This window comes from Saccopteryx bilineata, chromosome 3 (genome assembly GCF_036850765.1).
Source record: "Saccopteryx bilineata isolate mSacBil1 chromosome 3, mSacBil1_pri_phased_curated, whole genome shotgun sequence".
Taxonomy (NCBI): Eukaryota; Metazoa; Chordata; class Mammalia; order Chiroptera; family Emballonuridae; genus Saccopteryx; species Saccopteryx bilineata.
Window position 1 is genome coordinate 101,087,392 of NC_089492.1, and position 26,366 is coordinate 101,113,757.

The 26,366-nt window shown below is 36.2% G+C and overlaps 1 protein-coding gene and 1 pseudogene across 1 annotated transcript in view; one reads left to right on the top strand and one right to left on the bottom strand.

Annotated features, from left to right (window-relative positions):
• Positions 1 to 26,366, top strand: part of CAMKMT (calmodulin-lysine N-methyltransferase) — a 395,453-nt gene that overhangs the window by 229,023 nt on the left and 140,064 nt on the right. The window lies entirely within an intron of this gene.
• LOC136328663 (small nuclear ribonucleoprotein G-like) lies at positions 21,392 to 21,999 on the bottom strand (annotated as a pseudogene).

Below are 26,366 nucleotides of genomic sequence, written 5' to 3' on the forward strand. Positions count from 1 at the left end.
TAACGTAATTCTGTGAAGTCTCATTAACCTCATTTTATAGTCAACAAAACCCAAGTCTCCCAACAGTAGTAGACCTTGAATTTGTACCTAGTTCTGTCTGATTTCAAAGCCCACAGTTTTCCTTCTGCTCTTCTTTGCAAAAACCTACATTGGGTCCCTTGGGCCAACAATTTAAGTCCCTACATTTCTGGTCATGAGAGCCCAATGAAACCTTCTCTCCTCCCTCAGATCAGACCCTCCCGTCCTCACCCTACCCCACAAGCTAAATTCTTGTATTTTCTGGAGTTCTGAAATAAATCCTGTCTTATCTGGTCAGGTCTGCTACCTCAAAGACTGAAATGCTGCACCCTTTTGCCCCTGTGTCTTTTCACATTAAGGTGAACTGTTCTTCAAGTAACCTTTCTGCTCTGGAATGGTCCCATTTCTGCCTCAACTACATTTAGTTACCTCTGATTCTCACAGTTTCTGAACTGAAGTTGACTCAAACAATTTTCAAGGCCTCACCAATGTTTTTATTAAGGGATACATTCAAGAAGGATAAACCCAGATCATAAAGAGACCTATTTCTGAAAAACAAAATTTAGCCCTGGTTTTCAGTTTGGAAATTAATAGGAAAAAAATTATTAGTCACAGGATTAAGCTTTAGAAATTTTTATGTTACAGTAAAAATTAAAAATAAAAACACAGACTGTTGTCCTTATTCAAATTCTTGTCTATCAAATTTCTGTCTTTCTGAATGGGCTAGCTGCTCCTAGTGGTAGGTGCTAGTGTCCTGAGTAGGTAGGTGCTGGTGGCCTGAGGATGTCTGGAATCAACTACACCATCAAGTAAGTGTCAGTGGGAATAGAATATTCCAAAGAGAAATAAGGAAAAGGAAAACAAACTTTTCCCTTCACCTAATCAACATTGGCTCTAAGAGAATAGTAGGAAAAGGAAAATTTTGTGGCAAAAAGAAAGTTGGTCTATTATACATTTTTAACACTTTCTTAATGCCTTGTTCTTATCTTTGAGTAAACTCACTGCCAGAAGTCCTAAAGATTTCTGTGTTTTTTAAATTCAGAATTTCAGATCTCTTAGCAACAATTCCTCAAACTATACAACAGCATTGTTTATTAGAACTCAAATATGCATATGAAAAAGAAGGATATTTTGGATTAAGTGAGAGGTGAAGGCAAGTGAGAATATGAAAATAAATAGAGGATAACTGAAATTGACCGTCCCTAAAGAAATATCTATGCTTGGGGAAATTTTTAGAGGGCCTCCCCAGAGTTGGGCAGGAATCTCTAGTGCATTTGTATTTATAATCCCAGACAGAACCCCTGAGGATGATTCTTCATAGAGAGAGGCACAATGACAGCAAAACCTTTGCAAGTGGAAGTTCCTTGAGGGCTGGACTATGGCTAATTCATCTTTCTCAGTACCTAGAGTCTTGCTTGGCACATAGTAGGCCCTCTGAGTGACAGATGAAATGCTGAATAAGAGTTGAGGCTCTGCAGTAAGACAGACAAGGCTTTAAATCCCTGCTCTGCTAATTAGCCAGCTTTCTTATCGATTATTTAATCACTTTGAGCCCCAATTGCCTTATTGTAAAGTGGAAATAATTATATTGCCTTACATCATAGGGTTGTCTTGAGGACTAAAAGAGCTAATGGTGATGAAGAATTTAGCAACATGGTTGTCTCATAAGTTATCGATAAAAAGAGCTATTAGTATTTTTATTGATAGTTCATAAAATATTTCCTTAAATTGACCTCAGATAATTGCTTAAAAGTTCCTCAGTGACTTTAGTTTACATCTTAGTTGAACATTTATAGGATATAATCTCATCCGATGAGATTATGGGTTGGGTGATGTGGCTCCTTAATCTATAACCCACAGGGTGAGATGAAAGTATGTTTTCATTTGTGTGCTGTGGAAATGTACCGAAGGATGTGAGATATTCCCTTGTATTCACCTTGTATGAATAATGTTGGCCCACACTGAAATCATTTAATTCCCAAACAAAAGTCTGTAATTTATAGACAAGTCCTACCTATAGAAACACTGTTTCACTGATGATTTATGAATTATAGTAAATGCTCTCTAAATTGTTGAGTAGAATGCTGAACAAAAATGAGAGACATTAAATTAAAATTAACCTGCTATGGTGCACTGTGGGGTACCTATGGAGAGCAATAATAATTTTGAGAATTAAAATTCAAGTAAAAAAATACTTAGGTTTGCTATACATAAAGCATAGTATTCAATTCTGTAAGGTAATAGAAGATAAACAAGATGAAGTTTCTTCCCTTGAGGACTTGTGGTCTAAAGTAGGAAACTGAGTATTTGAATGTATGATTTAAAAAATAGTAAAAAGGCTTGTTGATGAAGCCAAAGCAGTTTTAGTGCCCAGCTTTTAAAAAGGGGGAGCCAATTATACCTGCTCTAAGCCAGTCAGTTTAATTTTGATACTTTTAAAGAGTCTGTGATAGATGAAATCATTGAATAATCAATTAGTCACCACATAGGAGAGCATGAGCACTGAGTGGTCACTATCTTGGCTTTGCAAAGAGCAAATTGTACCAGATTGATTTAATTTCCTTCTTCAAAAGATTGACAGTTTATACAGACATTTAGGAAGCAGGATATATAATTTATCTGAACTTCAGAAGGGATTTTGATTCAGTCACACATGACATTTTAACACTAACTCAAAGGATGTGGTCTATTCCAGACCATATTCCTGTAGGAAGGAGCCCAGTTTTCTGACAAGTCACAACTGAAAATGGTTACTAAAGGCTCAGTGTCAACAATGAATCTTGTTGTATAAATGCATATCCTACTATTGAAGTTATTCTGAACTTCTGTCTGTGTCATAGCTAAATGTCGCGACAACAATGAACTACTCAGAGACCAGATGAAATGCTCCAAGGGGCCAAGGGGAGGCAACAGCCTCGTTAGCAGACCAGAGGACTGAAGCCTCATCCCCAGCCTTACTCAGATATTTATTAGCCAGTGCAAAAAACTCAAGGAAGAAGACAGCAGAAGTTTTCAGGGGGTGAAGTAAAAGGACAAGGAACATGCTGACTTCTAATCTCTGTTCTGAGAGCCTAAACATTTCTGGGTTGCTGAATCTTATACTGCTGTTTTGCTATTTCCAGCATGCACTATTTCCAGTATGGGTCAGAGAGGCCCCTGGACTTGTGTCCACTCAGTGCTTTTGCCCTAGGATGCCTCGCTGTCTCTGATTGTTTACCTTAACTCTGCAACTCTTCATAGCATATTCCTACAGCTAAATAATTGAAGCCCTGGCCAGTTGGCTCAGTGGTAGAGCATCAGCCCAGCATGTGGAAGTCCTAGGTTTGATTCCCAGTCAGGGCACACAGTAGTAGTGTCCATCTGCTTCTTTGCCCCAGTCAGGGCACACAGGAGAAACAACCATCTAACTTCTTTACCTCTCTCCCTTCTCCCCTTCCTGCAGCCATGGCTCAAACAGTTTGAGCAAGTTGGCCCCAGGCATTGAAGATGGCCTTGCCTCAGAGGCTAGAATAGATTAGTTGCTGAGCAACAGAGCAGTGGCCCAGATGGGCAGAGCATCGCCCTGTAGAGGGCTTGCCAGGTAGATCCCAGTTGAGTGCATGTGGGAGTCTGTCTGTCTGCCTCCTCTCCTCTCACTAAATAAAAAAATAAAAGAAAAATAATTGAAAATTAACTCATGTGTTGGCCAAAGAAAACCCTGATACAAGTACTTTGGAAGATTATTATAGTTAAAAATGATCTTAAACCATGAAAATAAACCTTTCTGTACTCTATGAAGAGCAATAGAAGCAGGTTCAAAATAACTTGCTGTAGTGATCATGAGGAGTACCAAAGGTAAAGATACAAGATAGGAGTAGCTTGGCCAGAATATGACAAAGAAAGACATGGGAGTCAATAGTGGAGCCCAATCCATGCATCACTGAGCAATTGTGCTTTTGTTGATAAGCGACACATAATTTTAGGATATGCAAAAATAAATATGATTTGCTTTGGCCAATTAGCTCAGTGGTAGAATGTTGGCCCAATGTGTGGAAGTCCCGGGTTTGATTTTAGGTCCAGGAGAAGAGACCTCTGCTTCTCCATCCCTACCCCCCTATCTTTTTCTTCCCCTCCCACAGCCATGGCTCCATTCATTCCAGCACATCAGCCCAGGTGCAGAGGATGGTTCTGTGAAGCCTCCACCTCAGATGCTAAAAATAACTCGATTGTGAGCATGACCCAGATGTGCAGAGCACTGTCTCTGGATGGGGGTTGCCAGGTGGATCCCAGTTGAGGCACATGCGGGAGTCTGTCACTTTATCTCCCTTACTCTCGGGGGGGGGGGGGGAAATGAACATAATTTGTAAGCATGAGAATTCCAGAAGTCATTACCCTGAAATTAATCAGTTTTTTATCTTATTTTTATTAATTTTAATGCAGTGACATTGATAAGTCAGGGTACATATGTCCCGAGAAAACATCTCCAGATTATTTTGACATTTGATTATGCTGCATACCCCTCACCAAAAGTCAAATTGTCTTCTGTCACTTTCTATCTGATTTTCTTTGTGCCCCTACCCTCCCCCTACCCCCTTCCTCTCCTTCCTCACCGCCTCCCCACCCCTCCACCCCACCCTCTGTTACCATCACATTCTTGTCCATATCTCTGAGTCTCATTTTTATGTCCCATCTATGTATGGGTTCATATAGTTCTTAGTTTTTTCTGATTTACTTATTTCACTCCGTATAATGTTATCAAGGTCCATCCATATTATTGTAAATGATCCGATGTCATCATTTCTTATGGCTGAGTAGTATTCCATAATATATATGTACCAAAGCTTTTTAATCTACTTGTCCTCTGACAGACACTTGGGCTGTTTCCAGATCTTCGCTATTGTGAACAATGCTGCCATAAACATGGGGGTGCATTTCTCCTTCTGGAACCGTTCTATGGTGTCCTTGGGGTGTATTCCTAAAAGTGGGATGGCTGGGTCAAAAGGCAGTTCGATTTTCAATTTTTTGAGGAATCTCCATACTGTTTTCCACAGAGGCTGCACCAGTCTGCATTCCCACCAACAGTGTAAGAGGGTTCCCTTTTCTTCACATCCTCGCCAGCACTTATTCTGTGTTGTTTTGTTGATGAGCGCCATTCTGACCGATGTAAGATGATATCTCATTGTCGTTTTAATTTGCATTTCTCTAATGATTAGTGATGTTGAGCATTTTTTCATATGCCTATTGGCCATCTGTATGTCCTCTTTGGAGAAGTGTCTATTCATTTCTTTTGCCCATTTTTTGATTGGATTGTTTGTCTTTCGGGTGTTGAGATTTACAAGTTCTTTATAAATTTTGGTTATTAACCTCTTATCAGATGTACTGTCAAATATGTTCTCCCATTGTGTAGTTTGTCTTTTTATTCTGTTCTTATTGTCTTTGGCTGTGCAAAAGCTTTTTTGTTTGATATAGTCCCATTTGTTTATCCTGTCTTTTATTTCCCTTGCCTGTAGAGATAAATCAGCAAATATATTGCTGTGAGAAATGTCAGAAAGCTTACTGCCTATGTTTTCTTCTAAGATGCTTATGGTTTCACGCCTTACATTTAAGTCTTTTATCCATTTTGATTTTATTTTTGTGAATGGTGTAAGTTGGTGGTCTAGTTTCATTTTTTTGCAGGTTGCCATCCAATTTTCCCAACACCATTTGTTGAAGAGGCTGTCTTTACTCCATTGTATGCCCTTACCTCCTTTGTCAAATATCAGTTGTCCATAGAGCTGTGGGTTTATTTCTGGGTTCTCCGTTCTGTTCCATTGATCTATGTGCCTGTTCTTATGCCAGTACCAGGCTGTTTGAGTACAATGGCCTTGTAGTATAGCTTGATATCAGGAAGTGTGATACCTCCCCCTTTATTCTTCTTTTTTAAGATTGCTGAGGCTATTCGTATTCTCTTTTGGTTCCATATAAATTTTTGGAATATGTGATCTATATCTTTAAAGTATGTCATTGGTATTTTAATTGGTATTGCATTGAATTTTTAAATTGCTTTGGGTAATATAGACATTTTAATGATGTTTATTCTTCCTAACCATGAGCACGGTATATACTTCCACTTGTTTGTATCTTCCTTGATTTCTTTTATCAATGTTTTATAATTTTCTGAGTACAAGTCTTTAGTCTCCTTGGTTAAATGTACTCCTAGGTACTTTAATTTTTTGGTTGTAATAGTGAAGGGGATTGTTTCCTTAATTCCTCTTTCTGACTGTTACTTGTTGGTGCATAAAAATGCCTCTGATTTCTGAGTATTAATTTTATATCCTGCCACTTTGCTGAATTCATTTATCAGATCCAGTAGTTTTTTGACTGAGACTTTAGGGTTTTCTATATACAATATCATATAATCTGCAAATAATGATAGCTTTACTTCTTCTTTTCCAACTTGAATGCCTTTTATTTCTTCTTCTTGTCTGATTGCTGTGGCTAGGACTTCCAGGACTATGTTGAATAAGAGTGGTGAAAGGGGGCACCCCTGCCTTGTTCCTGATCTTAAGGGGATTGCTTTTAATTTTTGCCCATTGAGTATGATGTTGGCTGTGGGTTTGTCATGGATGGCTTTTATTATGTTGAGGTATGTTCCCTGTATTCCCACTTTGTTGAGAGTTTTGATCATGACCGGGTGCTGGATTTTATCCAATGCTTTTTCTGCATCTATTGAAATTATCATATGGTTTTTCTTCTTCCTTTTGTTTATGTGATGAATCACATTGGTTGATTTGCGAATACTGTACTAGCCTTGCCTCCCAAGAATAAATCTCACCTGATCATGGTGTATGATTTTTTCCATATATTGTTGGATCCAGTTTGCTAATATTTTGTTGAGGATTTTAGCATCTATATTCATCAGAAATATTGGCGTATAATCTTCTTTCTTTGTGTTGTCTTTGCCTGGTTTTGGAATCAGAATTATGCTCGCCTCATAAAGGGAGTTTGGAAGTCTTCATTCCTCTTGAATTTTTTGAAATAGCTTGAGAAGGATAGGAATTAGTTCTTCTTTGAATATTTGGTAGAATTCACTTGTGAAGCCATCTGGCCCAGGACTTTTCTTTGTTGGGAGTTTTTTGATAACTGTTTCGATCTCATTTGGTGTAATCGGTCTGTTTAGGTTTTCTGAATCTTCCAGATTGATTTTTGGAAGATTGTATGTTTTAAGGAATTTGTTCATTTCATCTAGATTGTCTAGTTTTTTGCATACAGTTCTTCATAGTATTTTCTTACAATATTTTGTATTTCTGTTGTGTCAGTTGTTATTTCTTCATTCTCATTTCTAATTTTATTTATTTGAGTCCTCTCTCTTTTTTTCTTGGTGAGTCTAGTTAAAGGTTCATCAATCTTGTTTACCTTTTCAAAGAACCAGCTCCTAGTTTCATTGATCCTCTGTATTGTTTCTTTAGTCTCTATGCCATTTATTTCTGCTCTGATCTTTATTATTTCCTTCCTTCTACAACATTTGGGCTTTACTTGCTGTTTTTTTTCTAGTTCTTTTTGATGTACAATTAAGTTGTTTATTTGAGCTTTTTCTAGCTTCTTAAAGTGTGCCTGTAGTGCTATGAACTTCCCTCTCAGTACTGCTTTCTCTGTGTCTCATAAATTTTGAGTTGCTGTATGCTCATTATCATTAGTTTCTAGGAATTTTTAAATTGCTTCTTTGATCTCATTCTTAATCCATTCATTATTTAACAACCTGCTATTTAGTTTCCATGTGTTTGAGAATTTTTGAGCTTTTCTGTTGTGATTCATTTCTAGTTTCATGCCATTGTGATCAGAGAAAGTGCTAGATATGATTTCAATCTTCTTAAATTTGTTGAGACTACTTTTGTGCCCTAATATGTGGTCTAACCTAGAGAATGTACCATGAGCACTTGAAAAGAATGTATATTCTGCTGCTTTAGGATGAAAGGTTCTGAAGATATCTATTATATCGAGTTGATCTAGTGTGTCCTTTAAGTCTGCTGTTTCTTTGTTAATTTTCTTCGTTGAGGATTTACCTAGGGATGTTAGTGGGGTATTAAAATCCCCTACTATTATAGTATTACTGTTGATCTCGCCCTTTAAATCCATCAAAGTCTGCTTTATATATTTAGGTATTCCTATATTAGGTGCGTAGATATTTATAATAGTTATATCTTCCTGTTGGATTGCTCCCTTTATCATTATGTAGTGGCCTTCTTTATCTCTTACTATATTCTTTGTTTTAAAGTCCATTTTGTCTGAAATAAGTATTGCTACCCCAGCTTTTTTTTCATTTTCATTTGCATGGAATATTTTTCTCCATCCTTTTATCTTCAGCGTATGTGCATCTTTTGTTTTAAAGTGTGTCTCTTGAAGACAGCATATGTATGGGTCCTGTTTTTTTATTCATGCAGCTACCCTATGTATTTTGATTGGATCATTTAATCCATTTACATTTAAAGTTATTATTGATATGTAGTTGTTTATTGCCATTTTATTCTTTAAAGCTGTATTCCTCTTTTGCTATATTCTTTTCCCACTTTGATCTGTTTACACCATGCCCCTTAACATTTCCTGCAGCATTGGTTTGGTTGTAATGAATTCCTTGAGTTTTTTTTTTTTTTGTCTGGGAAACTTTTTATTTCTCCTTCGATTTTAAATGATAGTCTTGGTTGTAGGTTCTTGTACTGCATTTCTTTGAATATTTCTTGCCATTCCCTTCTGGCCTCAAGTGTTTCTGTTGAGAAGTCTGATGTCATCCTTATAAGGGCTCCTTTGTAGGTGATAGCCTTTTTTTCTCTAGCAGCTTTTAATATTTTCTCTTTATCACTTAGCTTTGGTATTTTAGTTATGATGTGTCTTGGTGTAGGTTTCTTTGGGTTTCTCTTTAATGGAGTTCTCTGTGCTTCTTGAACTTGTGAGAGTTTCTCTTGCATTTATTTAGGGAAGTTTTCAGCTATGATATGATTGAACAAAGTCTCTATCCCTTGTTCTTTCTCTTCTTCCTCAGGACCCCTATAATGCAGATGTTATTTCTCTTTATGTTGTCAAAGAGCTCTCTAAGAGCTTCCTCAGACTTTTTGAGTCTCTTTTCTTTTTTCTTCTCTGCTATTATGCTTTCATTCCAGTTGTCCTCCAACTTGCTGATTTGATCCTCAGCTCTATCCATCCTGTTTTTAATTCCTTCTATTGTGGTCTTCATTTCTGATATTGTATTTGTCATCTCCGACTGATTCTTTTTTAATATTTCAATATCCTTTTTTATACTTGCTATTTCTTTATTTAGGTGTTCATAATGACCATCCATTGTTGTTCTAAGATCCCTAAGCATCCTTACAATCATTATTTTGAACTCCGCATCCAGAAGTTTGGTTATTTCCATATCACGCAGTTCATTTCCTGGATGTTTCTCTTGTGGTTTCATTTGGATTGCACTTCTCTGTCTTCTCATTGTATCTATTTGGGTGTTTTGTTTGTAGAGCTGGTTGAGTCTAGGCTTGGTGTTGTCTGCCTCCAGTTTTCAATTGTGTTATTTCTAGGTCTTCTTGGGTTGGCATCAGTATTATTTGTAATCCACTTTCAGATTTGAGCTGCTTTGAAGTCTTGGTTTGTTTGTTTTCTTAACAGGTGATTGTCTTGTTTGCTGATCTCAGCAGGGGGCTTATTTGAAACTGTATCCAGGAATGTAGTGGGTCTGTAGTCCTCTTCTGCCAGTTAATCTCTCTGGGGGCAGGTTGCTTTCTCAGCTTCAGTAGAGGGAGGTGTAGCTCAGATCTCCATGGAGACCTGTTACTGCCCCTCCTCCCCACTTCTTGTTTTCAGCTGTGTCTTGTTGTGCTGATTGGAGCTGGAGAGATGTCTGTATCTCTGTGACCTGGAAGTACTTTTGTATTTTGCTTTGTGGAAGGATCAGCCCCTCCCCCAGTTATGGCTGCCTCCAGCACTGAATGAGTCAGCTTTTCAGGTCATCACCTGCATTCCTCTTCCCCTCACCATCCGTCTCTCTCTCTCTCTCCTTTCTTTTTGGAATACAACTGGGCCCTTTCAACACACCTCGTTCCCTGGTCGCCAGGCAAGTGGCTGTGAGCAGTATTTACTGCTCTTTTTCTTGGAGTGAGAACCCAGCCTCACCCCCCACCCTGTTCCTGTAAGCAGGGGAGATTCAGGCTCTCCCTACCAGGTTTGTTGTGGCTTCTTCTTTGCTCCTTGGTTTTTGAGAGCTGTTCTTGTAGTCCAGATTTGGTTTTTCATGCTGATTGTTCATAAATTAGTTTATAATCCAGTTCGGTGGTGTGAGCTGGGAGTCTGTGCATCTGTCTACTCCACTGCCATCTTCAGGTCCCATCTGCAATTAATCAGTTTTAACCACAACTCTCAGACTCTTCTAATTTTACACTGAAGGGAACCTGGAGGGTCCAAAGGAAAGCATTTTAAATACATAAGGTGATGAATATATACTTCTTTAAAGTTTAGACAAGAGAAGAGAGGCAACTCTTCACGTTACATAGAGGTATCATTTAATTTTGTAGTTATTACTCAAAATGGATAAAAGGCTTAAAAGTAAGTTGTGAAACCATAAGCATCTTAGAAGAAAACAGGCAGTAAGCTCTCCGACATTTCTTCCAGCAATATATTTGCTGATTTATCTCCACGGGCAAGGGAAATAAAAGACAGGATAAACAAATGGGACTATATCAAACAAAAAAGCTTTTGTACAGCTAAAGGCAATATGAACAGAATAAAAAGACAAACTACACAATGGGAAAACATATTTGACAGTACATCTGATAAGAGGTTAATAACCAAAATTTATAAAGAACTTGTAAAACTCAACACCAGGAATACAAACAATCCAAGCAAAAAATGGGCAAAAGAAATGAATAGACACTTCTCCAAAGAGGACATACAGATAGTCAATAGACAGATGAAAAAATGTTCAACATCACTAATCATTAGAGAAATGCAAATTAAAACAACAATGATATATCACCTCACACTAGTCAGAATGGCACTCATTAGCAAAACAACACACAATAGGTGCTGGCGAGGATGTGGAGAAAAGGGAACCCTCCTGCACTGCTGGTGGGAATGCAGACTGGTGCAGCCCCTGTGAAAGCAGTATGGAGATTCCTCAAAAAATTGAAAATCGAACTGCCTTTTGACCCAGCCATTCCACTTTTAGGAATATACCCAAGAACACTATATCACTGACTCAAAAAAAGAAATGCACCCCCATGTTTATAGCAGCATTTTTCACAGTAGTGAAGATCTGGAAACAGCGCAAGTTCCGTCAGTGGACAAGTGGATTAAAAAGCAGGGGTACATATATACAGTGGAATACTATGAGGACACGAAAAAGAAGGAAATCTTACCTTTTGCAACAACATGAATGGACCTGGAAACTATTATGTTAAGTGAAATAAGCCAGGCAGAGAAAGAAAAATATCATATGACCTCACTCATTTGAGGAATCCAATGAACAATGTGAACTGAGTAAGGGAATTAAACCTGAAGGGAAGGGGGAAGGGAGCTATTGGGAGGGGGGCAAGGGATATGTTGAGGGGAATACAGGGGAGGGGGGATGCAATTTGGACAACACTAGAATCTATGTAAACACAATAAATTAAAAAAAATAATTTCGTAGTTATTTACTTAGTAGCAACTATTGTCATGGTAAGGTCATGGAGCAATTGTTTTGTTTTAATTTTCACAGGTGAGAATAGAAAACAAATGGGGTTAAGTGTAGCAAGAATTTTGTTGGGTAAAAGAAGAACTCTTTTACTATTGAGGTTCTTAAACATTAAAACATTTTATCAAAAGTTTCTGAAATATATTTTCTTGAAAGCTATTTGAAAACAATAGACAGCCTAAAGTGGCACAGGTATCGAAGGCTTTGGTTTAGTCTAATGGTTTAGTTCCAAACTCTGACAGTGTCAGGATTGCTTGGATAGAATTTTTAAAAACACAACCTTAATGAAATATAATTAACTTACTATAAATCACATATATTTCAAGTGTAATTTGGCAAGTTTTGACTTACACATATAATGTATGTACCAAACTATTGCCACACTCAATATAATGAACACATTTGTTATCCTCAAAACTTTTCTCATATCCCTTTGTAGTTCTTTCTCCCATCCCTCTCTAGGCAAGTATTATCTGCTTTCTGTCACAGAAGATTAATTTGCATTTTGTAGAACTTTATATAAATATGATCAACTGTTTGTACTCTTTTCATCTGGCTTCTTTAACTCAGCACATTTATTTTGAGTTTTATTCATGTTGTAAAGCTTAGTTTCAATAGTTTATTCTTTTTATTGCTGAGTAGTATTCCATTTATGAATATATATCATTTATTTATTGATGGTCATTCGGGTTTTTTTCAGTTTTTGGTTTTTACAAATAAAGGTGTTATGAAAACCTTTTGTGCAGACAAATACTCTCATTTCTCAAGGGTAAATATTTAGTTGTAGAATGGTTGCATAATATGGTAGGTATATGTTTAACTTTTGTGGAAACTGCCAAATTATTTCCAAAGTGGCAGTTCCATTTTCTGCTCCCATCAGCAGTTGTAGGAGAGTACTGCCAATAATTGATACAATGAGTCTCTTTAATTTTAGACATTCTAATAGGTGTGACTGATATCTCATTGTGGTTTGAATTTAAACTTTTCAAATGATCAAAGATTCTGATCACCTTTTTTATTTGTTTTTTTAGTTTCCATCTATGTATCTTCTTTGGAGACGTGTTCAATATTTTGCCCACATTTTAATTTGGGCACTTTTTTTTTCTTATTTTTTGAGCTTTGAGAATTGTTATATATTCTGAGTACAAGTCCTTTAGCAGATATATCATTTGCAAATATCCTCTCACAGTCTGTAGCTTGCTTCGTCATTCCCTTAACAGTGTCTTTCAAAGAGTATCACTTTAATTTTGATGAAGTCTAATTCATTCTCTTTTTTGTCCTTTTATAGATCATGGTTCTTGTTCATGTCTAGGAACTCTTTACCTAATCCAAGGTCACAAATGTATTCTTATAGAAAATTTTTTAAAAATTTTAGCTATATTATAATTTTTTTAATTGATTTTTTAAGGGAGAGGAAGGTAGAGAGAGACAGAAACATTATTCTTTTTCTGTATATGGCCTGACTGGGGACTGAACCGGCAACCTGTGTGTATCAGGATGATGTTCTCTGGCCAGGGCTCTTATTAAAGTTTTCTAGTTAAAGTTTTGTAATTAGGTCTATGATCCATGTTGAGAATTTTTGGTATAGTAAGTTTTTAGTGCAAGTTATAGATTAATGTCTTAATTTTACCTTGAACATCTGATTGTCCCAGCAAAGACTATCCTTTCAACACTGAATTGTCATTGAACCTGTGTCAAAAATCAGTTGTCCCTATTATTTGTGGGTTTATTTCTAGATTATGCATTCAGTTCCATTGATATACTTGTTAAAGGATGTTCTGTGACCCAATTTTTGGTATGTGGAGAGGGGGGTTGTTTGCCCCCACACCACCAAGCAATGCTCAGGATACCAGATGGTTGTCCTCCAATTTAACTCAATTCTGACACTGTCTATCTAGAGATAGCCTCAGATTCCACAGGTAAAGGGTTCAGTTCCACAAAACTGCACTCCACTTCTAAAGCAAATCACAAGCCCAGGCTGTTACCTGTGCTTCTAACTGGCTATAAATTGGAGGTTCTGACAACCTCTTCCTTAGATTCAATTAATTTGCTAGTGGCTCACAGACTTCTCAGGAAACTCATTTACCCATTGGATTATAGTTTATTATGAAAGGATAGGTAAAGGATACAGATAAATTTCAGACAGAAGAGATTTGAAGTGCACTGTGTGTGGAAATAGCATAGAGCTTCCACACGGAGCACACCACTCTACAAATCTCACCAACTCAGAAGCTCTGAGTGCTATCCTTTGGGTTTTTATGGAGGTGTCATTACATAAGCATGAATGATTACACCACTGTCCAATGGTGAGTGAGTCAACCTCCATTCCCCCTCCCCAGAGGTCATAGGGTAGAACTGAAAGTTCTAACCCTCCGCACACATGGTTTGTTTTGGCAACCAGTCCTCATCCTTAGGTGACCTGGAGACATTTCAAAAATCGTCTCATTAATATAACAAAAGACACCTTTATCTCTCCCACCACTTAGGAAATTCTAAGGGTTTAGGAGCTCTGAGTTAGAAATGAGTACTGGGGTGAAAATCAAGTATATAGTTCTTATTACAAATTATACCACACGTTTGTCTTTATACTGAAACCATAATCTCTTGATTATTACTAGTCTTAAAATCAGGTAATAACAGTCTTCCACCATTCATCTTCTTTTTCAAAGATATTTTGGCTATGATAGATCTTTTGCATTTCTATATAAATTTTAGAATCATCTTACTAATATTTATTTGACTGCCAGATTTTGACTGACATTGCATTGAATCAATGGATCAGTTTGGGAAGAGTAGACATTAACAATATTAAATCTTCTAATTCATAAACGTGGTATGTATCTCCATTATTTTAAATTTTACATTTTGGCAATGTTTTGTAATTTTTAATGTATAGGTCTTGTATATCCTTTTTTCAAATTTGTTTATAATAATTTTTTATTAATGCTGTTGATGTGTAGTTTTCTTATTGTTTCTTTGTCCATTTTTTTGTATCAAGTTATCATCATCAAGTGAGTTGGATAGTATTCTTGCTTTTCAATTTTTTGAAAATATTTGAGAAGAATTGGTGGTATTTTCTTTCTTATCGTTTGGTAGCATTCACCAGTGAAGCAAGCTTGGTCTACTTAATTTCAATCTGTGGATGAATTCAGAAATCTGTTTGGAGGGAGGGAGGGAGGGAGGGAGGGAGGGAGGGAGGGAAGGAAGGAAGGAAGGAAGGAAGGAAGGAAGGAAGGAAGGAAGGAAGGAAGGAAGGAAGGAAGGAGAGGGAGGGAGGGAGGGAGGAAGGAAGGAAGGAAGGAGAGAAGAAGGAAGAGAAGAGAAATTTGAAGGAAGGAAGGAAGAAAGGAAGGAGAGAAGAAGGAAGAGAAGAGAAATTTGAAGGAAGGAAGGAGAGAAGGAGAGAAGGAGAGAAGAAGGAAGAGAAGAGAAATTTGAAGGAAGGAAGGAAGGAAGGAAGGAAGGAAGGAAGGAAGGAAGGAAGGAAGGAAGGAAGGAAGGAAGGAGAGAAGGAGGGAAGAAGGAAGAGAAGAGAAATTTGTACCAAAATCCCCATCTGATTCTGTTGTATGTCTATATTTTTAGAGCCACTGATTTGATAAAATATGATCTCTTAAAGTCCAATCCAGTCATCAAGCAGCCAGGAAAGTGTCAGTTCTCAAGAGGCAACAGGGTCATTCATGATCAGCCTCTGAATTTCAGCTTTGAACTGTGCTTGGATCCTCGAAGACCTTCATTGCAGAACTGTGGAACACTACCTAGAAACAAGTCCAAACTTTACTTGGTAATTAGAATCATGCATATAGATTCTTTTCTAATTCATAGCCTTTAGAAAGTTGAATATTTACCTAATTCTGCCGCAAAAGCAAACTTTTAAAAAAAAATTTTTATAAGAAAAATGAATTATCCCATGTTACTGATTATATCTTCATTAATGTTTGAAATGATTCAAGTTCTTTTCAATAATTGTGAAATTTCCCCTATAAAAGTTACCATAGAGATTGTTTAGTATGCATTTGATTCAAGTTAGTATTTTTCTTTTTTGGAGAACAGCTCTCTGTTTGGGGGTGTCAATAGTGGCAATTCCCTAAGTTATGTTAATTGACTAATTGATTTATCTGTAACATATTTGATGAACTGTGGTGTGACTATTTTCACAAAGATCCAACTTTCATACAGATCAGTTAACTATATTTGTAACTAAATTCTAATCCTAGGAAGATGGTACTAATTTTTAAATAATAGATTTCCATTCACTACCTACATACCTCTATTTGGTTAACTAAATATAGAATTATTTTAAAAGTCTAATGTCCATAATTTTTTGCAGTGAATCTATAATCAATGCTACTCAGCTGCCAGTGAAATCACTACTTCATATAGGAACCATGCACTTTATGGGCATTTTGTTAATCCTAATTTATGTTCCAGAAAAAAATAGAAACATAATATTATATGGTAGATGGTGTGTAAGTATATTATAATCCCTCTAGTTCAGAGGTTCTTAAACCTTTTTATAAAATGCCATAGCCCCTTTTGTATCTGGTGATGCTTATTGACTTTTTCTCAAAATAATTTTTCAAATATATTAATAAAACTATAGGAATATAAAAGAAACCAATTACACTGAAATACAGTTATCAAAATATGTTTAAGACACAATTGTGATATAGTAATATATTTGCTTTGTTATTAATAAAATAAAATAACATCTAGTTGCAGCTCTAATAACTATTATAATTTTTTATTGAGACTGTGCTACTAAGTGGCATTTTGAAATAACTGCAACAACTATAATGTTACATGAAAATATCATTGTTCATAACCTACATTTGTAATTGAAGGAAATGCTAAATTTCTGTTCTTTTAGTAAAAATAACAGATATTAGTTTTTTCTAAGTCCATGGACCACCTGAATTCTCTCCATGAATCCTGTGAACCCCTGCCTACCTTCTGTTCATTTTAACTCTTAGTTTCTGAATGACAAAAGCCAAGTTATGCTAAAATAAATTATGAAAGAATATGGGAGAAAAAAATGAAGGTCCAGTTTCCTTGTGGAATTGGCTGACAGGTTTTATTCAACATTTTGATATATATATATATTTTTTTAATTTCTGTTACTTCCTGCTGGAATTAGCATTGTCCTCTTCAATGAATCACTAATGAACTACCTGATAAGTATAACTTAATCATATAGCACATTTTAATCTGTGAAACCTATATAGAATGTTTGCATAAAATAGAAATATAATGATATAAAGGAGAAAATTATATACCAAATGGAATTTTAGCTGAGAGGAACCTAACTGGCAGCAAGCTTGGGACTCTCAAAATCGGAATTCCTTCAGGTTTGGTCTTAGAAACTTATTTGCTAAAGGCTCTGGGTGGTGAAGTGGTGGTGAGTGGATATAATAAAACAAAAAGAAGAAACAGATGAAGTCATGTTTTCAAAATATTACATTCAAAAGAGTAACATTCTATCACAGGTGTTCAGTTCATAGGCCAAACCTCATATTTGCAAGTTACTAACTGGCATTGCATGATGAGATTAAGTAATTGCACATGTCGGTAAAAAGCCATAATTACCTAAGAAAATATATGCATTTTGTCTGGGTAGGGCTCACCCATTTAGCATGTCTTTTAAATTTTGATCAATTATAAATCTATTAGCAGCATAGAGAGTAAAATCCCATATTTTCTGTGGATCCTGATCCACGTGTGTTCTTGACTATTGTTTACTAAACAATTAGCTAAGACTTAAGATGGAATGGAAAAACTTATAACTTGTGAGAATTACCTAGCTATGAGACACTTTGGGACTTTGTTAGAAATGTCTGCTGTTCATTTCTCAAACATGTGACAAAAACTCATAGTTTATTTACAAACAGAAAGTAACACTTCAGAATACCTGACAGCTTTCAAAGCTAGATTATATCTGTCCTTGTCTGAAGGGCTCCAATAACACTATTGTAAGATATTTTCTTCTGACCATCTGGCAGGTTTTAGGAACCAATCTCTCTCAACATTTTATAGCTATTGCACTGGTTACAGCTAATCCTTTCAATGAATGAGCTGGAAAATGTAGATACATCAATATCATATTCTTTTAGAGCCCATTTAATTCATGCCCTATTATTATTTCGTTTAATAGGGCCATTATCTTCTGTGGAAATGAAAAGTAATTTGTCAGAATCATTTCTTAAAATTTAAAGATCAATCTATGTAAATTTTTATTAAATAAAAGAAGCCATAGATTTTTTAAAAGAATCTCAGAAATGGGAATCTGGGGCATAGATTCCAAACACATCTTTGGACTTATTTTTCAATCAGGGTTCTAAAGTGTCTAGTGTAATAACCGAGCTTATGTTGAGTTGAGAAAGAGTATATGTTAACGGTGTAGTTGAAACCTTAGCAAGGTCGATAAAAACAATTTGTATGTTACTCCTTTTTTTCTATTTGCTTTAAGGAGCTAAGAAGAAATTCATTTCAGTGTGAAAATTTTATGAATTTTCTTTAAAAATAACTTGGTACTTAATGGATTTTGAATAACTAATGGTTATCTGGTGATTTATGAATAAAAGTCATGGAAAATGTTAAAGGTTCTTATTTTAACCTAGGTTTTACTTCACCAAAAATCTATGTTGGTTGAAGACTTTCTGTTAGCAAGACTGTTACTCCTGGCCGGTTGGCTCAGCGGTAGAGCGTTGGCCTAGCGTGCGGAGGACCCGGGTTCGATTCCCGACCAGGGCACACAGGAGAAGCGCCCATTTGCTTCTCCACCCCTCCACCGCGCTTTCCTCTCTGTCTCTCTCTTCCCCTCCCGCAGCCGAGGCTCCACTGGAGCAAAGATGGCCCGGGCGCTAGGGATGGCTCTGTGGCCTCTGCCTCAGGCGCTAGAGTGGCTCTGGTCGCAACATGGCGACGCCCAGGATGGGCAGAGCATCGCCCCCTGGTGGGCAGAGCATCGCCCCTGGTGGGCATGCCGGGTGGATCCCGGTCGGGCGCATGCGGGAGTCTGACTGTCTCTCCCTGTTTCCAGCTTCAGAAAAAATGGAAAAAAAAAAAAAAAAAAAAAAAGACTGTTACTTATTCCCACATCCTGAAATTTATATTTATCATTGAATGAAATGAAATAGTTACAGATCCTTTTTCAGGTTGAGTTTAAAATTGTTCACAGTGTTCTGTCCCCAGTGTCACTTCCACTGCACACCCCACCATCATGAGGCCGATGCATGGAATCCGTTTCTCCCCTAGTGTTTTGAACTTTCACATTTAGGAAATTTAACTTGAGCAAATTTTTCTTGCTGTTTTTTGGGTGCACACGCATGAATGCACGTAAGCAAACTCTCCATAGGTTGTAGAATGATAATGATTTGTTATTCCCATAGATTTTTTGGTCTCAAAAGTAATATTCACAATTTCTTTAGAGAGCTTTAGGGTGTCTTCTAGTATATCTTTTGTTTTTATTTTCTATCAGATGAGGATTAAAACTACCCCAATGTTAAAAAGACTCAGGAATTTATGTAAGGTCTGACCAACAATTAGCTGACTCTGTGGATTAGAGTCCCTCAGCCTCTTTAGTTGTTACTCTTTTCTGCTTCCAATTAATAGGATTCTGTCATTGTCTAAATTTAGGGAGAGAATAATGTCTCCAAATTAATTTTAAGAGCTGGCTATCTTTGACTATGTTAACTATGCCATTACTTAAAAAACAAAAGAAAAAAACTACAATAAAGCTGGAAGAGATCTCAAGAGGTCTCTAACATAGTTTCCTTTCTTAGCAACTACATTTCCAGAAAGAAGGAAGCTATAGTCTCTGTCCTAGCATGTAGTTACTTTTCGTATCAAATACTTCCGTATAGCTAAACAAACTCTTTCTTACTATTTTCTAAACCCCTTTCTCCCTGTTTCATTTTCTCTTACTCTAAAACATTGAACACCTTTGTTTTTTTAAGTTATTTTAAAAATGAGAGGATTTAAACTTATTATTAAACATTTTCTTTATTCTCTTACTTTTTTATTTTTCCTAATTAAGTAGGACAGTTTGGAAAACACACAATGTTAAAAGGAAATAAAATATTTATCACCCCAAGTCCTCTAAGAGGTAGCGGTGGTGCAGGACGTAACATGCACACAAGGCATAAAGCCGATGTGTGTGTTCCTGTTCCTTCCCAGATGGTGAACCTGGGGTGTCTTCAGTGGGGACCACAGTAAGTGTTGACTTAGTTAATAGTATAAAAACAAAACATGTTTACAAACAGGAAACAATGACTGACACAGAAAAAAGAGTCATTACATGTCCAGAGGCAATAATTTAGCATGTTCTTTTCTTTCTCTATTATCTGTATGTTTTAATTTGTGTTTTGCAAAAATGGATATACTGCACATATTATTATACTTTGCTTTTAAGAGATTTTCCAGTCAATTCTGATCATCTTCTATTATTTTAATGACTATATAATATTTCACAGTATGAATGCACCATCTAACCCAAACTGTTTTTCTAACATTTTTATTGAGAAAACCTACAAAAATGTTGAAACAATTTTAAAGTGACACACACAGACTCACCACTTAAATTCTACCACATTTTATTACACTTGCTTATCACATATCAGTTGAACTAGCCGTCTCTCTGCCTATTAATCCATTTTGGTTTTTTTATGTATTTCAAACTAAGTTGGAGACATTAGTATATTTCTCCCCCTTCAAATACTAATCATATTAACCAGAGTTCAATATTTTCTTATGTGCCTAACCTGAATTTTTAAAAATTATTTACTTTTAAATAGTTTTCTAATCTATTGGGGAAAAAATAATATTTATTAGTGTAACAGAATCAGCTTTGTATTACACACAACCAAATAACCCAAAATGTAGTGGCTTACCAACAGGAAACATTTTATTTACTAGTGGTTTTGTAGGTCAGCAGTATAGGCTGAGCTCGGCCGGGCAGTTTTTGTGCTGTCCTCATCGAGGTTGTCCATGCGGCCGGTAATCTGGAAGTGCTACTGAGTCATCTGGAGTGAGATGGTCCCACTCGTTAAACCACTAGAATTGGAGTTACTTTTTATAAAGTCAGACATACATATAGCCAAATCACCTTCATTAATTATTTAAAATATTTTTCTTCCCATAGTTTCTCTTTGCATTCTTTCTGTTTAAAGTCATTTTAGTTCAGAATAACATTTCGAGATACTAACTGCATTTGTTGTATTGAATATATTGAGTTAGGCATCAAGAATGATACAAAAGAAATACAAGACATTGTCTTTGTTCTCCAGGAAGTTATAATCTAATTGGGAAGATAGCATGAACGTTACTTATAAAATAGTCAGATTGAATTATCAGACCTTGTATGGTTGTCAAATTACATACCTCTTTCCCATTTTTGGAAGAGGGTCTGGGTTAATTACTTGGCATCTAGTAAATATCCAGTAAATAATTATCTAGTGACTACCATTATATTTCAGAGAAGGGCCATGTTAAAGTTCTTTAGACTAGGGGATTTTGGTAAGGAGGTGGGACTTGATTTAAGCCATGGACTAGAGGTAAAATTTGTTTTGTTATTATAAAAGTTTAACAAAAGAGTTCATATGGAAATGTACACAACCAATTTTTATATTGTAAACAGGTGCTGCGGAGAGGGGACACGTGGAAACGGTTGACTTCTGTGCTGAGCACAGCCATTTTCCATACTCAGTCCAAGGCTTCTTACATGGTGATATTGTTTCCTCATATTACCACCATTCCAGTAGTGTTCTGCTCCCACTAGTTGCCATCTCTACACATTCATCTATCACAAGATTAATAAAGGGATCAAATCCACAAAATATTCCTTGGACATGTCTGTCCATCATTTAATTCTAATGATAACTTCCTGTCTATACATTTTAATTTTATTTTTTGTAGTTTTCCTCAGTGAGAAGGGGGGAGGCAGAGACACAGACTCCTACATGTGCTTGACCGGGATCCACCTGGCATGCCCACCAGGGGGCGATGCTCTGCCCATCTGGGGCCTTGCTCCATTGCAACTGGAGCCATTCTAGTGCCTGAGGAAGAGGCCACAGAGCCATCCTCAACACCCATGCCAACTTGGCTCCAAGGGATCCCTGGCTGCGGGAGGGGAAGAGATATAGGGAGAAAGGAGAGGGAGGAGGGGGGAGAAGCAGATGGGTGCTTCTCCCGTGTGCCCTGGCTGGGAATTGAACCTGGGACTTCCACATGCCAGGTTGATGCTTGACCACTGAACCAACTGGCCAGGGCCCATACATTTTTTTTAACTCAAGAGGATGAGCTTGGCTCATGGTGTCTACTCAGTGAGCTTAAAGATACCTGCAAATGGAATTCTAAAGGTACAGTTTGGATAAACTAAGGAAAAGTGTATAGATTTATATATAGAATCATTTATATATAGAACCATTATATATAAAATCATTGAAATTTATTTTCATTTGAACTCTTCAAAAAATTTATGGTTAGAAGATACCTTCCTACTTATCATGAGCACAATACCTTTGTGCTGAAATATTTGCCGACGGAACCCATAAAGGGGTAACTAAAGTGCTTGTTTCACTACCACATATTTATTTCTGACCATCTTTTATAGCACACGGTGCGACAAGAAGGGAAACAACCAAATTCTCAAATTCAGAAACTCTTTTATATCTGCAAACCCCATGAATTTAAAGTTGGAAGATTTACAACATATTGGAGGAAATATGTTTGGGAGATTTTGTGGGCACAGGCAGATATAGAAAACCTCATCTAAAAATGTTTTTTACATTCACTAAAATAAAATATTAATTTCAACACTCTATATATTAAATTATTAGTTATCATGAGATTCTGAAGAATTAAAGCTGTAAACTTTGAAGGTTCTCTGTCATCCTCTATTTCAGCTCTGTGCTTAAAGGTTCGTTTGGCTTTTGGTGCAGAGGATGCGCACATGAAAAGTTTTCTTTCTTCTGAAGTGTGATTGTCGATCCTCCAGCAAATCTACCATGGTGCCAGAGACAGAGAAAACGAACCAAATAAGTTACTTATGGTTCACTTTATTTAAGCAGCGTGAATGAGTGCTTTCCCTCATTTCAGTATGTGTGACATTGGCTTAGTTACAAACTGAGTGCAGTCAGTCCCCGATAAAGTCAGCTTTCCCAACCTGGAAGAGGAGAGAGTGCAATGCCAAGGCCTTTGTGTACTTTTTCTGTTTCCTGTTCTTCTCCCAGGACATTCATGGTAATAATTCTGTTTTCCTCTACTTTATTTCCTTTTTCATATTCTATCCCCCAATTTGTTCCTTTCTTAATTATGATATAGGGAGTCTAAAACTCTTGAGGATGAAGAAGCCATGATTGAGAGTGAATTTCAGTCAGGGGAACTCAAAGTTGAGAAATAACTAGTTCTCATATGCAAATATATTATACATAATGTATGTTGCCCTCTTCATACTTATTATCTCAGCCTAACTCTGCTGCTATCACTCAAAGCATTTTTGTTATGGCCTTTTCAAACTGAAGCACATTCTCTTGAATATACATGGTAGTAGCAAATCTTTCTTGAGGGGTAAAGTTTGTTTTGGAAATAGGTATAGGTTATTTACAATCAATATTGGTGGTATAAGTGGATGGAATCATGCTGGGTAATGTCTTCATCTACATATACATTCACTTACACACACAGGAATACAATTACATGTATATAAAGTAACGAGACCATTTCATATTGGTCTATCATTGGAAAAGTTTCCTAAGATGTTTGTTGTTGTGTTTGTTTAGGCACTACCCTTCAGAATTTTAGGACTCAAAAGGTCATAACTGAAAAGGAAGCTTAGAAGTTATTTATTTTAACAACCTAAGGCAACTAAGACACAGAAAGATGAGATGACTCATCTGAGGTCAGTGATTGAGAACTCTTGAGATATTCATTTTTTCTTCTAAGATCACACATCTTGCTTGTCCTAATTCCCTAACATGAGAGTGAGTTCTGACAGAGTAGAGCCTTGTATGTAGAGGTTCTTAATATATTATGATGCTAATGAAAGAAAATAGCCAACTTTATGCATAGAGCTTCTTTAAAGTATTTTAATAGCTCTAAATTCTATTGATAGAATTATAATAATTTATATACATATTTTCCTTTCAATCAAAAAATATCAAAGAAACCTGACCAGTGGTGATGCAGTAAATAGAATGTCAACCTGAGACCCTGAGGTACCAAGGTTCAAAACTTCAGGTCGCCAGCTTGAGCATGGGCTAATCCAGTTTAAGCATGGGCTCACCAGCTTGAGCCCAGGGCAACCAGCTTGAGCATGGTATTATCAGCATGACCTCATGGTCACTGGCTTGAGCCCTAAGGTCGCTGGCTTGAAGCCCAATGTCACTGGCTTGAGCACGGGGTCACTGGCTCGGGTGGAGCCCCCTGGTCAAGGCACATATGAGAAGCAATCAGAACAACTAAAGTGATGCAACTACATGTGGATGCTTCTCACCTCTCCACACACAAAAAATAAAATCAAAGGAAGTAAATTTCTATATTGTTGTTTGAATAATTTGAGGATACACTCAACTAAATAGTTTCCATGAATATTATTCAAAATGAACTACTTAAGGATCATCCATTTTTCTGTGTTTGGACCTACCATTTCAAATATAAGATCAACTAGCTATTATTTTTTAAAAATCTGGACTTTTAAGATCAACTAGCTAATATTTTTTAAAAATCTGGACTTTTAAACTAGCTTCTATAATATTAGCCAACAAATAAATTTGAGAAAACACAAAAACAACAAAAAATAAAAATAAAAAAATTAAAATATTAGTCAACAATAAACTATGTGTCTAAAATACCTATTTTCGTAAAGTGATTTGGAAAGGAAAACAGCTGGTAAGGAAATTGGATGATAATACATGATCATTCAGAGAAAGAGATTGGCTAAAGAAATTGCCTCTCAAAATGACAAATATCCTTTTCCATTTAAATAACCTAAAAGATCAGCTTAACATTTAAAGAGTCAAAAGATCTTAGCCTCTATGATTCCCACTCAATGCTGGAAGAGACTTTGTAAAGTAATAGTATCCAAAGCTAATCCACAGACTGGAACAAGCCTATGACAAGCCGCCTGTGATAGCACTTCAGCCCATCAATAGTGAAATGAGAAAGAGGACAATGACATGGTGAGTTTGTCATAAAGCTAAATAAAACTAGTTTTTTATTATTGAAATGTCATTTTTAAATGGTAGTGATCATAGATCTCTATTGTTATTGTTTTTATATTGTTCTTACTTAGCAAGTTGGAGCCCCCAAAATTAAAAACAAAATTATATCATTCAGGAAATTACAAAAATCTGGGCACCATTCATTGCCTTGGAGGTCATCCAGTTCAATTATCTACCCTTTTAGAATATAAATAAAGTGCTGTTATAGAATTTCAATTATTTAATAAAAGTGGAATGAATTACATGCTTCTTAATATGACCTCCTCAAGACAACTCTGAGACTGGTCTCCTACAGTTTATCGTCAGTTTAGTGCAGCTGTTTCTAGGCAGTGATTTTTTTCCCTTTCATTTTTTGTGACCATCTTGAAGTTTTTGTCGAAGCTCAGCCTGCTTATACAGATTCTGAATTGTTTGTCAGTATTAGTAGCTCATAATTGCGATGTGTCATACAGCACCTCTTACTGTTCTTATAACAGTTCTGAGGTTTTAAAAAGGTATTTTGGTTCCTTTATCGTCAGAGGGAACATTTTACCTCAATAGGAAAGTCATTCTGTGCAGACAGGCTGCAAATTCACATGACATGGCAGGCTCATCTGTCAAAGAATATTTTTTTATTTCCATTTACCTCTTTGATTATATTCAGAATACCCCAGTAATGCTGATGAGATCATTCTAACTCTTAAGAACATTCTCCTCATGTTTTCCATCATCTTCAATAAGATAAAAAGGTTTAATTCACAGAGGATATGGTAGCAAAATATCTATTTTTTTCTTTGGGAAGCTATTTTTGAGAAGGAAGGTTGATATATGAAACTTTAAAAATATTTTAGAGAGTAGCAGTACCTGTGTTTATTTCTTAACTGAATGCTAATTTGCTCTTGCATGTATGGGTTCTAGCCATGAACATTGAAGCCCTAATTATTTACAAGAAAAAGATATTTTCTGTTTTTTGGTCAATTCTACCTATAATGTATTGAAAGAACAGAAAATACTATGAAATATTGATACTTTTTAAAGTGAAATGTGGTGTTTTATGTACTATAATGAGCACAAAAATAGGAAAATTCTTGGCTATAGTGATTTAAAAGCAGAAATGTATAATTGATGCAATTAGATACCTAATTGGCATTTTAAATGAAGTCTGTATTTGTGCATATGTAAGGAATTATAAATTTGAAAATATTCTGAATTTTTATCCTCTTTTTGTCCAAATTATAGTACTATATATATATATGATATATATATATGCTTAACATTTATTTTTTATTTTAACAACTTCTTTATTATGAAACATTTAAAACATTCACAAAAGTAATGACAGTAATATGACCCCAGTATACCATCACCCACTTTAATAATCAAAGCGTACTGATCTTGGGCCATGTGTTGGTGCCATCATGGCGGATGTGCCAATCAGGTGCTACTGGGCTTGGTTGTCTCCATCTTGTCCCAACCAC